The 13,344-nt window shown below is 40.5% G+C and overlaps 1 protein-coding gene across 1 annotated transcript in view; it reads left to right on the top strand.

The window, feature by feature from the left end:
• Positions 1–13,344, top strand: part of LOC140225303 (uncharacterized) — a gene marked incomplete in the record, with an annotated part of 187,734 nt that overhangs the window by 19,021 nt on the left and 155,369 nt on the right.

Genomic DNA, 13,344 nt, shown 5'->3' with positions numbered 1-13,344 from the left:
AAGTGTGAAGGCATCAGACAGTGATATAGTTAATCCCACCACACTTATGCTGACTGTGAGGGCACCAGCTAGAGGGGTGGTTGATCCAACCACACTTTCAGCTGACTTAACCGTACGTCTGGCTTGTGCAACTACTCTAATATCTGGCAAAAAATCGCTAGGAGTATAGTTGAATCAATGAGAACGAAAACACACCAACTCGATAACTAGAAAATGTTACATTTTCATGGAAGACAATGAGTTTTGATCTTAGACCTTTAAAATGCCCTGTAGTAATTGTCTTTCAGCACTAAAAATCGTTTTCTTGGACTAAATTCTTCATCTCCTGTGCAGTTTTGTGTATGTCTTGATTATTTTCATTTTTCCGAGTTGGTATGTTTTCGTTCTCACTGATTCAGTTGGGATTTTGATCCTTTTTTTCCGTGTTCATGAATGTCTATATTTTTTTCAAAAACTGCACGTAAGCGCCTTGTCCATGAAGCCCCTCAATTCCTCAATATTTTTTAATCTCTATTATACGGTCTTCATTTTTCAAGATATGTCATCTCTCGGCTAAGCACCCTTTCTTCACAACCCCATCCCGGCCTGGAAAAAAGGTCGAGCCAGGTGTCAAATCTGGCCTCGGTGCGGAGGATTTTATCGGTGGCGATTCTTCTCCTGCTGTCTTTATTGATTTAGCGCGGCGGGATTTGCGACAGGGCGTGATCCACCGAATCGCTCGTCATAATGAGATTTCAGTCGGAGCCGGATTGAATCGGGCGGGAATTGAGCCGGGTCCCCTACGTCGTGCCCGGGTTTCAGCGGGTTCACCGGTTTCAGCGGGTTCACGGATCACCGGACCCACTCCCAGCTGCACCTTCACCCGCTCTCCGGCAGCGGCGCGGCGTGCTTTTCGATAAATTGACGATTCTGCCATTTAAACATATAAGAGAAAATCGATAAATCGAAAAACGAACAACTTCATAATCGACTCTTTACTATAGCTTCAAATGGGGAAATATCGATAATCGATCATCCGCGCTCAACATCAGTGCAAATAAGACAAACGGAAGCAGACACAATTCTGAAACAGATCTAGGTGAATGATGCGCGTTAACGACGGCGCAGAGATACAACTATTCGTGCTCGATGGATGTCCGTGTTGCGTCTGCAGAATTGAAGGCGCGATGGTGCGAGGCGTGAATCGGCAATGCTTCAAGTACGGTAAACGTGTTTTTAGCAAGCCGCGAGTCAAGTTGACCCGGCTTGGGTATCTAAGAGTTAAGAAAAACGTTATTCTGTTTTAACGTGTAGAAATCCGTAGTATCAACCTCATTTTCAATCGCTTGATCACTCAAATGAATACTATCCCGCTCAGATACGGTGACCGAGTTCTCTCCTGTTCATTCTATTTAAATTCAACAATATTACGAGAGGATGAGCTACATTTGTCAAGAGGAAAGCACAATATTGTCTCCCTAACGGAACATTTGACAGAGCAACCTTCGTCTGGCGTAGACTTTATCCGTTCCCGATCTGTCGTGCTAAGGAAAAACGCCGTATGAGCCTTGAGACGTAGCCAAACTTCCTTTCGAAAAATCACGTATTTTCAGAGAATCCTGTGAGTTTTTTTCCCCAAATTTTCAGAGACTTTCATTCGTAAATAGATCTAGAGTACCTGAAAATTTGAATGGAGAATATTAATAATTTTTCTTAAAAACAAGTTTGTTCTGAGAGTAAATTTGACAACATTCGAATGCTCTTACGGCGTTTCTCCTTGACACGGCAGCGATATCTTCGAGATAAACCTTGCAACGGTTTCCCGTTCGGTGTCTGATGGCTGCGGGCTGGAGCTCCGATAATAACCACGTCACAAGTTTGACACCTGATGTTAATATAGGCTAATTGACTCTCAACGCGACAGCCTAAGAGAACGAGACCGGAGGCAATTTCGCGGGGTTGCCGAATCGTGCTGCCCCCTGGTGGATCTCACCCGCGTCTCCCGTTCGACCTGGCAGCCCCGCGACTACAGAAAAGGGTCACCGATTAAGTATTCATTGCGACGAGAATAAGTTTCAGACGCTCCGCCAGTCCGCGGCTCGAATGCACGAACACTGCATATTGCATAACTGCGACTTGACAGGCGTTTGTTTTCGTTCCGGCGCGGGCTGTTAATGTGTCGCTGCGACGTAAGGGTGCGGATCCGTTTTCGCGTGAGCTCTGTAATGCAAGGAGTTTTATGGGAAGTAAGGCTCATCCCTGGATTTAGTTACACCCATACAACAGAGGAGTATGGCAAATGCTGCACGAGATGTAAATTTGACAGAAGGTGTGGGATTAACGGGTTGCAAGACGAACGAATTTATGGCTTACGGGCTGAGGAGTTGAGAAAATGGATATCAGGTACGTAACTCTCGATACTTGTGGGAGTTGGCTATTCCATAGTTGAACTATTTCTGCCAACGGAACTATGTGTATTCAACATGAGCCTTGAGACCTTAGATATGCGCATAACAGGGATCGTCATATGCACATAGTCCCTTGCAGAATACGTCAATTCTCGTAGAGTTGTTACCGGAAAGCTTCGATTTTTGGGCCTAGGTTTCGATTCAAATGCCATCCCAAAGTCATCATATTTATAGTTAAATACTTAATTCAGTTAGTGGAATTCAATTCATATTAGATATAATGAGAAAGACTAGATCAATTTTAAGGATGGATCAGATAGAAAATAATTTAAATCATGAGTTCTTCGGAATTATATTCGTAAAAGCGTAATTTCATGCAGAACATCGAATCTTCCGGTTTAGCCGGCAATCAAGTTCTCGGTCTCGAGATCGAACTTTGGTTTCAGAAACTAAAATGTTACTGGTTCTCAGGAACCGAAGGTTTTGCTTGTATTTTTTTACCACACGTTCAAAATACTTGGGCTAAAAACATTACTACTTCACGCAAACCGAAGTTCAATCATTGTTGTCACCAACAATTTTCCTCAAATTCTGTACGTATAGTTAATACAGAATTCTAAAAACACATAAAATCGACAGTGCAATTTGTTACTGTATCGGGAACCCTTCGTCGTTCTCCTTACGAAAGAACGTAACTACAGTTCAATGTTGCCAAATTCTCTCACGTACATCGCATTTTTACCAAGAGAATTTCGGGCATTTCTAACTGAAAATTTTACTAATCTTTCTTCTGATTTTATGCACAAATCAGAAACATTTTCGACAAAAATTGCACAGGTGTATTCTTGTTAAATGTTAAATTGTTTGAGCCATTTTGCGACCATTGAAGGGAATTCCGTTCCTTCGTCCGGGAGACAACGACTTTATTGTGCGTTTTTCTCCATTTCACTAAAAATAAAGTATTGTAACATTTACTATTAGTCTACTTGATTTTTCACACAGTGATACTATTTGGTGAAAATAACCAGAATTATAGAAGTATTCACCAGAACGCTAGTAATTCTTACCATAATATGGTAAATTCTACCATAGAGTCTGGTGTTTATTACTATACTCGTATCGCTGTGTCAGAGTACGGTAAACTCTACCATATTTTGTTTTCAGTGATTTTCTTCTTCCACGCACTCTTCCTCATGTTCATGATAGACTCTGTTCAAACTTAGAATTATACTCCTGATATTTTGGGCGCACTGGAAAAAAAAAGTTGGTTGGATCTAGAGTCCAGACTCTTGAAAACAATGACAAGAAAAAATACTCTTGAATCACTCGGCTTTTTGCTTGAATCAAAAGGAAATTCGCTTAAACTAAGAAACTTCGTTCTTAATTTAAGCCCAAATCCGATTGAATCAAGAGTATTTTTTCTTGTCGATGTTTTTAAGAGTCTGGACTCTAGATCCAAGCGACTTTTTTTTCCAGTGCGAAACCAAGTTCTCCAAAGCTTTAAGGTTTGCTGCCGACCAAAATACTTATCTCGTGTTCGATATGTGCCTAATTCAATTTTAGATCAGGGAGAGAAAAGGCCCGTTCCTCTCTGAGCTCATCAGATCATATCCTCAACGTCGTATTTGTTTATTTTTCAAGAATCGGACGAACGCGGGAGAGGGATTTCGGAGGGACGGACAACGGAGTTCGAGAAACAATTTTTCTGCTCAGCTGAGCCCCTAATTCCCGAAACTTTCCGGAATATAGGGCGAGCGAAGCAATCGGACCTGGAGAGTGGAGAGGAAGAAAAAAAGGAAACGGGACAATCTCCCTGAATCAAAACATTTCACTCTTGTTGCGCCGCGAAAGAAAAAAAATAATACTTAATCATGTATCGCTGGCTCCGGGGAAAAGTTGGGTGGAACTTTTTACAACGAGTTTTTGAAGCTCTCTCGTCTCGTATAATTCGATATTTTCTGTCAAACTTACATAAAATAACGGCCCATTCTCCAGGGTCATAAATTGGACCGTTTTATGTGCGGCTCTCTTGACGAATATTGTTCGCCTCGTCGTAATCCTCTAATGCCCTCCTCTTGTTATCGTGCTTTTTTTCATCATTAAGAGGAACAAAAAAACTTTTTAGAGGCAAGCAACAAATAAGACGTTGGCTTTATCCGCGACTAAGTGAAATTTCCGTGGCGTTTACAAAGTGAAGCGCCAAGTTATGAAAACAATACCAGCCTGAATCTTGGAGGATGACGAAATCGTATAGCTTTCAGACCCGAGTTTTTGATACCGGAATCCTTTGTGGGTATCTTTATGTTTTTCATTGCCCGGGGAACATTTGGATCGCATTTTGCAAAAAAGAACCAAGAGCATGCCTATGTTGCGAAGATTGTGCAACTTACATTCTTAGTAATAAAATAACTAAAATCATGCAAAAATGAGACTTAAAAAGGTAATTTTCGTCTTGAATTCATTGTTCAGTGGGAATAAGGATAAAACTTGTTTATATGATCAGTTTATACTTGCAAGGTAAAAAAAAGTTGCACAATCTTAGCGCCACTGGAATGCTCTTGGTTCCTTTTTGTAAAATGCAATCCTGCAATCCTTGCAAAATGCAATCCTGCAATCCTTGCAAATTGCAAAATTTGATGTAGTTTAGATTATATGAATTCTTGTAAAACAAAAATTTTGGTAAAATCATATATGTTTTTACGGAGAACTGACTCGCAACAGGCTATTCTGACGTGCTAAGGAAAAAAGCCGTATGAACATTCGAGCGCAGCAAAATTTCCTTCAGTTAAATATTAATTTTAGAAGAGTGTTATGAGCATTTTCTCTTGTTTCAAATAATTTAGATCTGATTTCGTAAAAGAACTCTCTGAAAAATTGATTGGGAAATAATCACATGTTTGCCTGAAAATTTGTGTTTAATAAAAGAAAATTTGGCAACGGACGAAGGTTCATACGGCATTTTTCCTCTGCACGGCAGTATTTGACGTATTTATGCTAAAAGGAACTATGTCTCACGCAAGTCCTATGCACATAGTTCCTTTTAGCATAAATACGTCCTATTGATGGGTTCGGTTGAGTTTCATGACGCACGACTAAAAGAGTCCATATGTAACTAAACTTGAAATCCCTTTGGCCAACTAACAATAAGCTCGCATTTGTGCTCGCAGGGAGTATATCGCGACCCCCTCCCCTCGCCCCATCCACCCCTCTCTCGTCCTTCATCCCTCATCCCTCTCGCGCAAATTCTCCCGCGGACTCTGTTCAAAACGGACAGTGAACAGTGGCGTGGCGTGCTTTGCGATTTATCGATTGATTTGCCATTTAAAACTATGGGAAAGTATCGATAAACGGTGTGTTCGCAGCGAACACCTTAATAATCGATTTATTATCATAGCTGCGAATGGGGAGGTATCGAAAATCGATCGCTCATGTCGCGCCACTGACGGACAGTGAACCGGACGGGCGCCCCGAGTTGATTGATGAGTGATGTACCGCTTTAATTCAAAATCGATAGCTGATGAGCGGCAAAAAAAGAGTGCGAAGGGAGGTAGGGGGAGGGAGGGGAGGGAAGGGGAGGGAGGGGGAGCAAGGAATCGAGTCGTGCGGAGATAACGCACTCGCCCCAACGAACCAGAAAATTTATTGCATCAAAGTCGGACGTCCGCACATTGCTGATTCGCTCGCCCGGCAGAATTAATTTTTTCCGGGCTTTTTTTCTGTCTTCTTTGCTTTGTTCGGATTTACCGAATGTGCTCACCGTGAAAATAAATATGGCTGCGCGGAATTATGAGGGCCTTTTATAATGTGCGTGACGTTCTAAGGGAGGAGGGTCTGACACTACGTTACGGGGGAGAAGTTCAGCGCTGTGGTACGTAACGCTGAAAATCAAAAGGATTAAGTGAGAGATCGTCGCAAAGTGGATTGAGTCAATTAGTGAGGTCGGATATGATATTTTTGACTAAAACTGCTAATTTGTATGTTCATTTCGTCACATTTTAAATTTCAAGGGGTGCCTCCAGCAGGAAAGAATGGAGCCACCTTTAGAACCTCAAAGTTTTTTTTATAAACGGAGTTTATACGGAGCGTTTAAATTTTTAAAATGTTGCCCGACTTCTCATCTCGACACGATCCACTGTGCGTCGCTGGGTGGAAATTTTTCGTCCAAAATTCACCAAGAACGCAAATTTGAGAGGGAAAGGTTATTTTAGAGATGCTAATTTCCAGGTCCAAAATTCAAACCAAAATATTGCCGGTTTGACTTAGCATTGGTTTCGGAAAAATTGAATTTGCTGTTCAAAAGAAAAACATGTCTAGTTGAATCATAGAGCTCATCACGCCAGTTTCGGCAGGCCTCTCAATCAAGCAGTGTGCCTTTCCCACCCTGTATTTTTCATAAGTGTAAACAACTTGCAATACCTGAGCCGAAGCGTCGAGAATGCAAATGTCATATTTTCACATCACAGAGGCTGTTGCGGTAAAATTTGGTGTGTGCGATTTAACTCAAGTAGATTATTGTTTTTTTATGAGCGGGAATTTTGAAATTATGCATCAAATTATTCAATAGCTTTGTGACGATTGAGCACAAGGAGAATTTCATGAGCCACCGCCCACCCGTGGCGCACTATGGTCCAAAATTTAAGAATAGGAGGGAATAAGTTTGATAATGACTAAAGGATCACGAAAGTTTCGTAACTGATGTGTTTTTGAGTCGCTTATTTCGAATTTGATGTCAATTTGCCTATATCTTAACACTCTCACCTATTAATAGTGGGCAAGTTTATGGCATGCTGCGGCGCGGCGTGCTGCCGCTGCCAGCTCGAAACGCGCACTGACGCCTACAAACCTAAAGCGATACTTCAAGCATTGCGCAATGCGTAGGGTATCCCGTTAGGTTTGAAGGCGTCAGTGAACGCTCCGCGCTGGCAGCACACCGCGGCTCTCCCGGAGGGCGGGTGGTGAAAGATTTCTTGCGGCAAGAGCTCCTGGCGGAGAAACTCACGCATCATGTAATTTTTTTTTTTTTTTTTTTTTTTTTTTTTTTTTTTTTTTTTTTTTTTAATATATTTTTTTTGAAATTTCAAACTCTCGAATGTTCATACGGCATTGTTCCTTAGCACGGCAGTATTACACGAGAGCGGGAAAACGAGTGCAGTTATTGCACCACTAGCCGAGCGCAGAAGATCTCCCAATTTATGTTGTTCTAGGGTTCCCGGAATCCATCCCGCCTTTTAAAAGTGCCGGAGAAAACTTCCGAAATACGCCTGGATTCAATTCCAAAGATCATCTTTGTTGGGGGAAAAAATCAGTAACTGTGATCAAATAATTGATCGAACTGACAAAGAAAACCCAAAATCCGAGAAAATTCCGAAAATGGCTAGAAATCCCGGGATATTTCGGAAATTTTTAAAAATCCGGGTAAAGTTCCGAAAAATTGCAAAAATTCCAAATTTCGGTATTAATTCCGGGAAACTGCAGCACTGAAGTGCAACTGAAAAGAAACTTGAGACTCGTAGAAAATTCCAAAAATAGCTGAACATTCCGAGTTATTACGCACGGAAAAAACGAGTTTAGGGCTGGTACCTGCACCGAAGGTCCCAGCCCTAACCGGGTAGGTAAAATTGCTTCACCTCCACCGGCATAGGGGCAGGCCCGGCGCGCGTAGAGCCCAAATCTACCTGCTTCAGGGTTCAGCCCTACCTGTGAGAGCTAGACCCTGTCCAGGTAGGGCTGGGCCTTACCCGCGCAGGGCCTGCCCCTGTGGCGGTGGAGGTGAAGCAATTCTAGGGCCCAGCCCTCATCTCGTTTTTTCAGAGCGGGAATTTTGAAAATTCTGAGTACAGTTGCGAGAAATTGCAAACTTTCCGCATTTTGGGATTCATTCTGGGAAATGGTATCATTGAAGCGCAGTTTATAATGTACTTTTTTCCGCTTGAGCTTGGGAAAGTCGAATTTGGAAGTTGCCCCTATCGGTATAGAGTCGGGTATTTTATATGAGGTCGTAAGTAAAGAAGACGTTTTCCGATAAATATGGCAACATTACCGAGAGTAGAGGGGGCTATTAAATATGCGCGTCAAGTATTTGTGTACGTTTATGTGCGTACCCCTGCCCCTATTTATTCGTCAAGTGGGCGTCAGGGGCGACGGACGACGGGCGTCGGGGGCGCCGAGTGCGTCTAGCACGTGTGCCTCCACGTGGGTACTATTCCTTGTTGCCATACTGAGCATGTATTTAAAATAATAACAGGCTGACGATCATGTGGACTAAATTCAAACGGAAGGCACAAAGTCACATTTTGGAACGAAAACATAAGTTAGGAGTGATCTTAAGCCTGACTAGCCACGCATTTTCTCTCTTTTGTTCTCCCCCCTTTTTTAACCCCTTTTCCTTCATCGCTCTCCTCTTTTTTTCTTATTTTTACCTCTTTTCCTTCTTTTTACCTCTTTTTCTTATTTTTACCTATTTTTCTTAGTTTTACCTTTTTTTCTTATTTGTACCTTTTTTTCTTATTTTTACCTCTTTTTCTTCTTTTTACCTCTTTTCCCTCTTCATCTTCCTATTTTTTCTTCTATTTACCTCTTCCTCCTCTTCATCTCTCTCATTCTCTTCCTCCTCCTGTGTATTTTTGACGAGAGTCAATTCCCTGTTTATATAGCCTCTACTCTAAGGAGTCAATAGTTTTCTGGAATGAAAATATCAGCTCTGTGTTCATTTTTTGGGCAGTCATCTAATTTACGTAGGGTCTCGAGGTCGTCCAATCGTGCAAAACCTACCCGGCCACACATTATCTCCTGTCGAAAATTCGAATTCAAAAAAATTAACGTGGATGTGATTTTAGGAATGAAAATCACTGATATTGAGTGATTGTGAGAAATAAATCTAAAAACCTCTATCTATCGGTTTGATCTCGTGGTGCCTTCCCTCTATTCTGTTTATCTTGATCTACACAATAGAGACTCGAAGTTGTGTTCTGTTTGATATTCACTTGACAAGAAAAAGCGTTTTTAGAAAATGCCACGCTATAAATTTTGCTGGGACTGGCTATTAGATAATCTCATCTATTTTCTGAAAACAGATTAATAAAAAGATGAGAGGAAGCAATGATAAAAAAAGAGAAAGAGGAAGGAAAACTGGAGAATTAATTATACCTAGTGCTGACGAAAGAAAGAGTTCAAACTCCCGTAGAACGTAAGATACGATACCTCACTTTTTCGAAAAAACTAATTGGACTGCATTTTGCAATTTGGAACTATACATTCTAGCCCGGTTTAAAAACAACGTGTGTGCCATTAGTTTCCCCATGCACATACGGGTTTTTTCAGATGAGCCAGAATTTATAGGTCCAAATTTCAAAATGCAGTCCAATTTTGAAAGCAGTTTTTCTCCACTTTGACTTTTCAGTGGACTTAAGGTTTTCAGTGGTATGGCGTACTTTGCGATGTATCGATTGGTCTGCCATTGAAGCCTATAGAAAAGGATTGATAAACAGGGTGTTCGCAATGATTACCTTATAATCGATTCTTTACCATGGCTTCAAATGGGGAAATATCGTTAATCGATTATTCACGCCTCGCCACTGAAGGTTTTAATGACTCGCTATCAGGTTTGATTACAGCATAATGTCCCCCTCTCTCCTATCCTCCTCTCTCTATCTGATAGAATGGGACAACATTCATTACCTCATTTATTCGAATAATTATTTATTCTAACACAGGGTGGCAAAACTTCATGAAAAATAATATATTGAAATTTTAGAAATTTATGAAAGATATTAAAAAATACCGGTCCCCCTTCTTGTTTTGCAAAATGTAAAAATTGTGACTTTCTTCTACTTTCGTGTGTTTGATGCGGATTGCATATTCTAGCCCCTGAAAAATATGAAATATTTCACAACCTCGTGAAATTTCATGAAATATTTCACTGAAATGTCCAATCTTTCATTTCTTTCTTACGTTTCATGCCTCCCTGTTCTGACGTACACAAAATAACTATCTTCAATATTTGGCTACAACGTAGCGACAAAGTGCGTCTAAACGCGTGCTTTCTCATCGATGTTAACTAGAGAGGGGCTTCAAGGGGGCAAAGCAGGGGGAGGAGGTTAGGGGCAGGTACTCGAAACACTCGTCCCACAAATGGCCCTTATATGCCTCGATCCCTTTCAGCAACCCCTCAGCATACGTGTCCGGTGTAGTTGTTTTTTCCGGAAAATCATCACATTTCACGCGCGGTTTTTCAGGGGGAAATGACTTTTCTCCCAGCCTGCAGCTTACTCTGGCAACTTGCTCTGGTTGAATTTATGTGAGTTTACGTACGTGTTTCCTCGAACTCGGAGATTGCCTCGGTCCGAGAGTTTTGAAAAAAGCAGTGAATGATCGATTATCGATATTTTCCCATTTGAAGCCGTGGTGAAGACTCGATTATTATAGTGTTCGTTGCAAACACCCTGTTTATCGATCCTTGTCCGTGGGTTTAAATGGCGGACCAATCGATACATCGCAAAGCACGCTCCGGCACTGGAGGGAAGTTGCAGGTGAAAGAATAAAAGCTCCCCCTTTTGATGGGAAACCGTCTGTTTCCTAACTGTAGATGACTAAGAGAGGCAGGCCAGATGTCTGAGAAAAACCTGAATCAAAAGCGTGATACAATTTATCCGCAGCGAGGATTCTAGAATGCGTTTCTCAATTACGGTGTTTCGAAATTTACTCGTCGAATTTATTTTCGCAAAAAAATGGAACTAAAGGGATTTTTTTTCTTTATTGAAGACTATTCTTTATTCAACGAAGAAAATATAAAGGATATTTCAAAATTGAATTCATATCCATTTCTTTGTAAAAAAAAAAAAAAAAAAAAAAAAAAAAAAAAAAAAAAAATGAAATATAATAAATAAACAAATAAAATACTTAATTGAGGCCTTTTTTTAGTAAAAGGGCACATGAGACTTCCAATGCTACTAAGATTGTGCAACATAGTTCTCCAACTTACCTTCAATTAAAAACGAATGCACTAGGAAAATTTTGAGTATTCCTCCTTAAAATTTTCAGACAATTTTTTTCGCTATTTATTCTAAAATATCTGAAAATTTCAAGGAGAAATATGCATAATTTTCCTCAAAAATGCATGTAACATCAGGGGCAATTTCGCAAAATTTGAAGTTTCATACGGTGTTTTTCCTCATCACGGCAGTATATCCGTTCAAATGCTTTGCATATGCGCATCTATCAAAGTTTCAGTAAATATTAGAAGTATTTAAAGCATTTACGTTTATTTTTCATTCACTGAATGAAGTTTTACATCGTTTCAAGTAGCCCACGAATTATTCAAATTTTGGATTCTATAAACATCCCGACTGCCACTTTATTTCGGATATCCGGTGAATACTTACCGTTTTTTCATATCTGTCATCTAACATATGCAACCGGTTAGTTCTATCCATTTAATCTTTTACTAGTTCCATTGTTCACGTTTGTACGACCACCTCTCTTGTTTTAATTTTACGTAAAATATTAAAGTAACACCTAGCACGAGACAAAGGTGAAACTCATGCAGCGCAATTATGAACCGGGCACAAAATGGAGAAGAAAAAACAGCTCACTCGTATATTAAATCATATAGCAAGAAAAAAAATAAAAAATACAAATAAAAAAAAAAAATAAAAAAAAAATAACGGCGGATGACCCAACCCTTTGGGCATGTGTAACACCGAGAGATATTCAAAAGAATCATATTCTATCCGATCCGCACAACTCGTGAGCCGGTTAGAACAATAAGCTGTACTGCCGTGCTAAGGAAAAACGCCGTATGAGCCCTCTGACGTTGCCAAGTTCCCTTCCATTAAAACCGAATTTACTAAGAAAATTGTGAATATTTTTCATCAAAATTTTCAGACTATTTTGTTAATCTAAAATATCTGAAAATTTCAAAGAAAAATGTGCGTGAATGCCGTCTAAAATACATGTTTTATCAAGGGAAATTTGGCAACTCTCGAATGTTTTTACGACGTTCTTCCTTAGCACGGCAGAGCACTTCCGTGCTATGGAAAAATGCCGTAAGAGTATTCGAATGTTGCCACATTTACTCTCAGAAAAGATTTATTTTGAAGGAAATCATGCATATTTTTTCTTAATATTATTGGATATTTTATATCAAATTACCCACAAACCTCTCTGCAAAATCGGAGGAAAAATATGTATAAAAATTTCCGAAAATTCGTGATATATGAAGGGAGATGTGGCAACGCCTGATGGCTCATACGATGTTTTTCCTTAGTGTGACCTTGCGCCCGTATCCTGAAACCTACAGTTTCGGTCCCCAGTGCGACGCCCATTCAGAGCAGCTTTACGCCGTGGAAATGTTGAAATTGCAGACGTACTCCATCAACACTGTCGTGTTATAATATCATTAAAAAGTTTCTCACAGCTTTCTTTTTATCTCTTCAACTTACTTTTTATAATTCGAGGGGTTATCCAGAGTGCTTAGCCTTGAAACCGGAACTCAGTTAAAGTTTTAACAGAAAAAGTTCAGATATCTTCCATTCCGAGTCACCGGCGGGAGCATTTAGCTCCTGCTCCCCGGCGGTGGGGGTTTTATTGCTCTTCCATTCTTGTCTTGTCAGCGCTGGGTGCATCAAAAGAATCCCTTGCGTTATCGATAGCTCGGTGGAGTCTAACAACTTGAACTTAAACTGCATGTCAAGTTTACCTTGTTATAATCAAACTAAAGGGTGGTCTCGGGTACACTCCCTGACCACTGCGCAGCCCGAGGCACTGAAGGCGCTTCGCGCCCTTTATACGGCTTGCCACCTGTGAGTTATTCTAAAGAAAACAGGCTGAAACATGGGTTATTTCTTATCAATAGTCACAGGAATCATGAAAATTAGCCCGGTGGATCCTCAGAACGAATTTCGGCAAGGAATGGATATTCACTTTGTTTTAATGGGAGCGACTTCAAGACTATCATTTT

The sequence above is a fragment of the Bemisia tabaci genome, chromosome 8 (genome assembly GCF_918797505.1).
Source record: "Bemisia tabaci chromosome 8, PGI_BMITA_v3".
In the NCBI taxonomy this organism is placed as follows: domain Eukaryota; kingdom Metazoa; phylum Arthropoda; class Insecta; order Hemiptera; family Aleyrodidae; genus Bemisia; species Bemisia tabaci.
This window is presented reverse-complemented; position numbering and strand designations above follow the sequence as displayed.